A 7,739-nucleotide genomic window follows, 5' to 3' on the forward strand; every position below is an offset into this window, starting at 1 on the left:
AATTTAAAAATATAAAAAACCAAAGAAACACCCTCACTTTCAAACACCTTGCAATTCTCCCTTCCCTCTTCCTCCCTTATAATAAATCCATACTAAATCCCATCAACCCTCTCTTTTTCTCTCTTGGCACTACCTCATATGGAGCTCCAAGTTTTGCTATTGTTTTATAAAGAAAAATAAATAAATAAATCACCAAATACTTCCAAAAAAATGTAGCAAAGGCAAAGGCATTTCATGAAAGTAGAACAATTACACATTCAGCCATATAAGCCATTTTATTGATGTTGTAGCCAAATCTCAGCTAATTATTTTGAGATCTAAAAAATATCTAAACTTTATTGAACGCAACAACCCTTGAAGGATGGACTGAATTTCAATCTATGATCATAAAATTTTTATGTCCATTGCTAGATGGTGGTAGTATAGCTCACTTATTTAAAAGTTGAATCTTTTGTTGTTGGGTTCCTAGGCCACATCTTCCCATTGGAACGTGCAACTCTTTCTTGACTGGCTTTGGCTTAGCCTTGATAACGGTAACAGTTCAAGCAACCAATGGGGGAGGTGGCAAAGCCTCACCCTCAGGAGCCCAATCCTATTTATTGAGCAGCCTATTCTTTTCTAGCTCAGACGAGTCCATGTTTTGATTTGCCACAAAATTAAAAATGTTGTCAAACATCAACTTGTAAGAGCTATGAAACAGTATTTTCAAACAACCGTACTTTTATCTCCCCAATTTTGGATGTGGAATATACAAATTGTAGTGAAATTAGTATAAAATATTGAGAAAAGAAGAAGAAATAAACTAGTGAAATGCAAAAAGTACAATGAGGCGGGGCGGGGGCGGGGGGAATTTTTTCCCCCCCGTTTAGAAACGAGGCGGGGGACGGGGGTATATTCCTCCGCCCCAACCCCCGCCCCGCCACCCGTTTGAAATATATGTATGTACATAATTATATATATAATGATATTATCAATTATACTACTAATTATACATGTTTATTAATAAAAATTATTAATTATTTATATTAAATTTATTAATACACTTATATTAAATTCCTAACTACACTTAATACAATAACACTTTTTTCTAAAAAAACACAATAATAATTTAGTAATTGTATTGGTATCAAAAGTAAAAACTTGATTATTTTAGTTATATTTTTTTATCATATTAGATTGTATTCAAATAATTTTTGTTTAATTATTTTTATGAGTTTCAATTGTGAAGTTACAATGAATAATAATTTGATGATGTGTTGATATTTTAGTACTTGATTATTTGCTCAAATTTAATTATAATAAATTATATAATAATTTTTTTAACACCACGGGTGCCCCCGCGGGGGAAGTGGGGCGGGGCGGGGGAAGTCGGGGGTGGGGGACGGGGGTCATTAATAGGCAATAGGGCGGGGGATGGGGGAAGGATCTCCCGCCCCATTACCACCCCTAAATATGACACTTTCAATGGGACGGAGGAATTAATTACTTTTGTGTTAAGATCAAGATGAAATACAGAAAACCCCTTGTGGTTTCGTAAAAAATCAACGAGCTACTTTATGATTTTGAAATACCCACATAACCTTCTTGTGGTTAAATTAAAGTGGAATAGCATTGTTTGACCTGCTATGGTACTGGTAGCCCATTTTTTATTGATTTTTTTCTTTTCTTTCTTCCCTTCATTTTTTTTTGTTTTCCTTTCCTTTTTATATATATATTTTTTTTCACTTTCTGTCTTCCTGCATTACCACACAATCGCCACTGCTATACTACCACCACTATCTCTATATTCTACCTACCTACCACCACCATCCGCCACCACTCACTACTACAAAAATGTCGTTTTACGACATTTAAAAGCGTCATTATAGCTCGATGTAATGACGTTTGATCTATGATGACGCTCTGCTAGAAACGTCGTCCATTCCAGCGTCACTATAGGTTTATGACAGTTGTATGAGTCCTAATTTGTAGTTCTGTTGGCATTTATAAATGTTATTATTTATCGTTTTAATGACACTTTTAAATGACAAGAAATGCTGGAGAACAGGTAAGGTTATATGAATCTAAAGTGACACTCGATGCCTGTCATATATTGGATCTATCATGACGCTTCTATTATGTAAGTACAATAAGATATTATGACACATTTGCAGTATAAGTAAAATGAAATATTATTACACTTTTATGGTGTAAGTACAATAAGATATTATGACACATTTGCAGTATAAGTAAAATGAAATATTATGACACTTTTATGGTGTAACTAGATTAGGTTGTTCTGACACTTGTTAACATGAAAATTTGTGAATATTATGAACTGCAAAACTCGAAGTGGTGACACTTTTTAGTGTCAATACATCATATTGCATTAGCCCTGTGTACCATCCGGATTTTTATACCCAAAAGCAGAATCACATTTCATCCTGCCTGCACAATATAGATTCTAATTTTTGGAATAATAAAGTTATTAGTACCATCTTATAAAGGAAAATCAAGGTGATTTACATTTTCATAGTAATTAGTGCAATACAAGCAGCCAAACTGGTGCAAAAGTACATCATCCAAGTAACTTACATGGCTACTATGTCAACAAATTACATGCCAATTCAGAGATTTTTCAAAAGTTATGAGTATTGCAGTAGTATTGCCAATACATATCAAAGAAGCAATAGTTCAACAAGAACTCAACAAAAAACGCATTGACAATGTCTTCAAAATATAGCCATTTGACCCAAGGATCCTTTAGTTTTCTTCAAGAATCACCTACAAGTGTCATAAACCAAGAAATAGGAGTTACAATCACATCTACAGCTCTTCTTTTACAGTTTTAATGTTAGAAAATAAATAAAAATTAAGTTAAACAAATGATAAAGATAAGATAAAAAGATTACCAGGTTTATTGGCCAAGCAATAGCTACTCCAATTGCATCTCCAATCTTGCGAAAATTATGGTATGGCCTCATTAGCTCTTCATCATTCTCCACAGGCACATTCACATGGATTTCACACCAATGTGATCCCAAAGGTGTGTCACCAACTTCAGAAGTTGGATCCAAATTTCTAACCACTCCAACAGCACAAATTTTGCTCGAATCAACCATGGTTCTTACTGTAACTTTATCCCCAACCTTAAAAACAAATTTTATAAAACATATAACCACATATAAGAGAGCAAGTCTTGAACAGATATTCAATCACAATACCACAAGAATCAACCCAAAATGACAGCCACAACAAATACCAAAACCAAAGTGCAGTCCATTACAATCAATAATGATATCCAAAACAAGAATCTCCACAATTAACATAAAGCAATTACAAACATGTTCATGAAAACCATTTGTGAACGCAACATCTAAAAAAGGTCATAATGTGAAGATGTATGATGCAAATTCGAAGATACCTCTCCATGAGCTAACCATTGAGTATATCCCTTAATAAACCCTTTCCATATCAAGTGTGATTTGGCCTGCTCTCTCGTGACAAATACCCCATTCCCGCACCTAATGCATGGGCATAAAATCATCTCCCCTATACTTCCATTTGTAAATGCAAAATCAAGAAAATCTTCTAAACCAGCTTTATACTCATCACTTGATCGTGACATACTCATCCATCTTTTATCCATGTTCACATAGATTCTAATTATAAAAAGAAAAAAAGCCTCATTAGCATCTACAAGAGAATTCTACCTAAACTATTACTGATTTTTGCATGAAACATTTACTTAGATAAGAAAACTAATTTCAACAGGATTAATAGAAGACACAAATCACTCATGGAATATCTTCTAAAGTAAAGCTACCAAAAGTATCAAAACTATGTTGTAAGAACTAATCCAAGTGTTCTAGGCAGTTCAAAACAGAATGTTCACATATCCAGGTGTTCTAGACTTTTGAGTAATAAGAACTAATCCAAAAGTATCAAAACAGAATATGATATCAAAAGGAAAGATAGCAAAAGTTCAATTTCAGATTGTAAGACACAAACTATCGAACAGATGGTAGGCACAAAAGAATAACAGTCTACGGAATTCAAAATTAGTCCAATAATATAGCCAATATCAATTTGAGATAGAGAACTTGGACAACATATTAGCAACCCAACTAATCAGCAATAGAATTTCTATACAATTGAAATAATTGCCTCGAACTATAATGTATTGGCAACCTAAGAGTAGCAGAAACATAATGTATATTTTTGGTTACCAACAACTCCAATTTGCTCCAAGTGGAAAGGGAATCAACGATCAGTGCTCGCTAGATGGAATCGAAGATGATGGCCGCTACAAACTTGAAACTGCATTGATGGAATAAGCTTGACTTAGTCACCACTTGATATATGCTATGTATGTAAGATGCACTTTGCATTAGAATCCTATGGGCAGAGCATTCTATATCAAGTTCAATACCAATGATGCAAATGTTAGTGGTAGGAAGTTCTAAGCCAATTTACCTACTTCAATTTTGGTCAAGTTTTGCAGCAAAGGCAGAAGATATTTAAAGAGAACACCTAATTGCTAACCATTTTAGGAAATCCTGGAGCTCCCAAAGAAGAAAAATGGGGTGACAAGGCTGGAGTCAAGCTCACGCAAAAGGGTCAAGTAAAAAGTCCTATTCTAGTTATTGCAAAGAAACTAGTACTGGAAGGCACATGAGGTACTAGCCAACTGTTAAGTTGTCGGATGGCCTATGGGCAGCTATTCCTAATAGATATTGGCGTCTCAAAAGTTGGAGAAAGACCAACTGCATTATGGGTCAACAACTATGCAGTCCAAGAAATTTTCAAGCTACTTCAATAACAGAAATTTTCAAGCTACTTCAATAACAGAACAAGATACAAATCAGGATCAATGAACTAGTAAAATGAATTCAGGTCCTACCTACAAATCCTAGCGTAAAAGCATTCTGGGTAATTTGATAACCATTCAGACAATGAACTAGTGCAAAGATGACTAAAAAGCCACTCTTCTTCACAATAAACTCAATTACAGCAAGAATTCTTGTAGCCAGAAGAGAAGGCACATATTTGTAAAGAAAGTGAAATTTGAAAATGCACCATAAAATAAATAGAACCAGAAAATTCAGCAAGAAGACAGTAAATGCAGTAAAAAGAAACCCAAAAAGAAAGTAATAAAAAAAATTTCAAGCGATCATCTAAGTTTTTCCTTGCCAGAACTCCTCTTGGCTGCCGCCTTAACCTTCTCGATATACCCTTCAATAGGAGGTGAAAATTGGCCATAAATCAATTCGCCGGAAAGGGTGTCAAATTGGGGACCAAAGCAGCAGCCTTCAGACCCTCGGGTAATGCCTCAATAGCTTCTTTCTTACACCTCAAGAATGCAGACTCAGCAGCCTGTCTAGCTCTATGCTTCCTCATCAGAACCCTGCTATACTCCTTGGCAAGCCCAGCATAATCAGAACCTTGCTATACTCATCAACCAAGTGTAATCATTACCTTACTTTTCAGCCCCATCTTTTCTCTCTCAGCTTCCCTAGCTTTTTCCTTATGCTTCAAGAATCTGATTGGGGAAGTCAAAGCCAAGCACTCGTCGACCAATTCATCAAATTCAGATTTTTTTCTAGGCCCACCTTCTTTTTGATTCGAATCACCCGACCCAGTTCCTTTATTGGTTGTTACCTTCGATCTCTTCAATGGCTGTGATCCTTTGATTTTAGATTTCCCTTTTGCAGTTCCGCTGACTAAGCATCTTTGTAGAGATTGATAACTCAAAAACTCCAAACAAGCGTATGATGAGCCTAAAGATCTCATTTTTCTAGCCTCAGCTATTCGCACCATTCTTTTGCAGTTACAAAAGGTCCAATTTTCTGGGTCTAACGGCGGCGAAGGGAATGAGGAACGGCAATTTTGTTACCAGAGTCGAGGTTCTCTGAGGCAGCCGAAGAGTGGCAGAGGAATGAATCCAATTAAAATTTTAGTTATAGGGGGCAAAAAAAGTAGCACCCAAAATGAATGTCGAGTTGGGTGATAATTTTTAGCAAGGCACCGCCTGGGCTACCCTCTGTCACCCATCTTGCTCCTGCCCCATGTCCCACGCCGTCTCCGGAGAAGAAATAGAGTAATAAAAAAAAGTTATTAATTTTGTCTAAAATGTATAGGTTACCTGGTAGTAATCTTCCTTCAGATGTTGTTGTAAGTAGAAGAACAAGTCCTGAGAGTTGTTGGCGATTTCCAATGAACACCGTCCTCCACCGTTGCACTTCGGGCTGACAGATCTCAAATATTACATTTTTGTCTTCAAATTGGGGAGAATTAAAAATCGGATAGAAGAAAGGGAAAGAAACAAGGGATTCGGTTGTTAGAGGGGTGAAGGATTTTGGCTTTTTTCAGAGAGAGTTAATGTGATTGAAGATTTTAGGAGAGAGAACTCGGATGAACAAAGAGTAAAGTTCAGTGGGTTCATTGGAGTTGTTAGATTTTTTCCCCCAAAAAAATGGCGCTGAAGTGTAGCGCCATTCTCTTTCCCGCATTTGTTTTTCACTTTTTACTTCTATTTGGACGAATTAGAGTGATACGACGTCGTACTCGTCATTTTCTTTGTCACTGTAATGACGTTCCCTACTGCATGTTACATTAACTTTCTGTTGTGACACTTTTAAGAAAATGTCATATTAAGTGTGTGACTAAAGATCATTTTTGTAGTAGTGACTCTCTCTCCTGCCTAATTTCCCTCCTTCCATTTCCTTTTTCCTCTCCCTTCTTCTCTCCCCCTTTCTTTTCTCTCTCTCTCTATCCTTTTCTTTCTTGATGATCGGATTTGGTCACTAGAGAGAAGATTTGGCTGCAACTAAATCTCTGTTCGTAACCAGATCTTCTCCGTGTGATTAGATAAGGTCACTAGAAGGAAGGGAAATGAGAGGGAGACATGGGAACAAAGGAGCACAACAAGAAATTTGGCCTTTTGTGACAATAAAAAGTCATCACTAAAAATCAAAAAGTCGTCATTATATGAATATAGTGATGACTTTTTCCATTGTCACATGGTTGTCCCTAATTCTATGTCACAAATAGGTACGTGTGACAACTCTTTTAAAGTCATCACTGAATCTTATTATTTAATGACGAGAACTAAGTCGTCACTAACGGTTGTCATTCTGTGACGAATTTTCTTGTCACTGTTTCACATATTTTTTTGTCATAAAAGGTAGCAAAAGTCGTCACAAATTTGAACTCTACAGTGACGACTTGAACTTGTCACTATCATTCCTAGTATTCAGTGACAAGAATAGTCGTCACTTAGTGAACTTACAACTTTGTTTGAAAGATCGCAATTGTTCATTACAAATATAGCATTGTCACGACATTTCCGACAATTATAGTAAAAAATTAAATTTGCATGATAGTGACAACTTTGAAGGTTATCACTGAGTTTGTCTTAAAGAGTTGAAATTGGCCATTACAAATATAGTATTGCCATGGCATTTTCAACAATTATAGTAGAACATTCAATTTGACAAAAGGCAAAATCAACCATAACATTTAATTTGACAAAAGGCAAAATCAACGTAGAATATATGCCGCAAATTCATATATTTGGTCATAACACATCTATAAATTAATCAAAACAAAAGTGAACCACAAATGTTGGGTCCTAAATCCCACATAATCAATTCAAGTAGTAATGGCCAATACATATCCTTCCCAAAAGATAAGAGTACTAGATTTCTAAACTAAAACATAGACTATAGCACCAATGTCATATTTCAATCATCTCTAGC

General features: G+C 35.7%; 1 long non-coding RNA gene across 1 annotated transcript; it reads right to left on the reverse strand.

Annotated features, from left to right (window-relative positions):
* Window positions 1-2,483: 2,483 nt before the first annotated feature.
* LOC113776160 lies at window positions 2,484-6,436 on the reverse strand. Its single transcript, XR_003468981.1, has 4 exons — window positions 6,125-6,436; window positions 4,209-4,299; window positions 2,892-3,128; window positions 2,484-2,763 (listed from the first exon to the last, which is right to left on the reverse strand). It is a non-coding gene; the product is annotated as an uncharacterized LOC113776160 (long non-coding RNA).
* Window positions 6,437-7,739: the final 1,303 nt, after the last annotated feature.

The sequence above is a fragment of the Coffea eugenioides genome, chromosome 6, assembly GCF_003713205.1.
Source record: "Coffea eugenioides isolate CCC68of chromosome 6, Ceug_1.0, whole genome shotgun sequence".
Taxonomy (NCBI): Eukaryota; Viridiplantae; Streptophyta; class Magnoliopsida; order Gentianales; family Rubiaceae; genus Coffea; species Coffea eugenioides.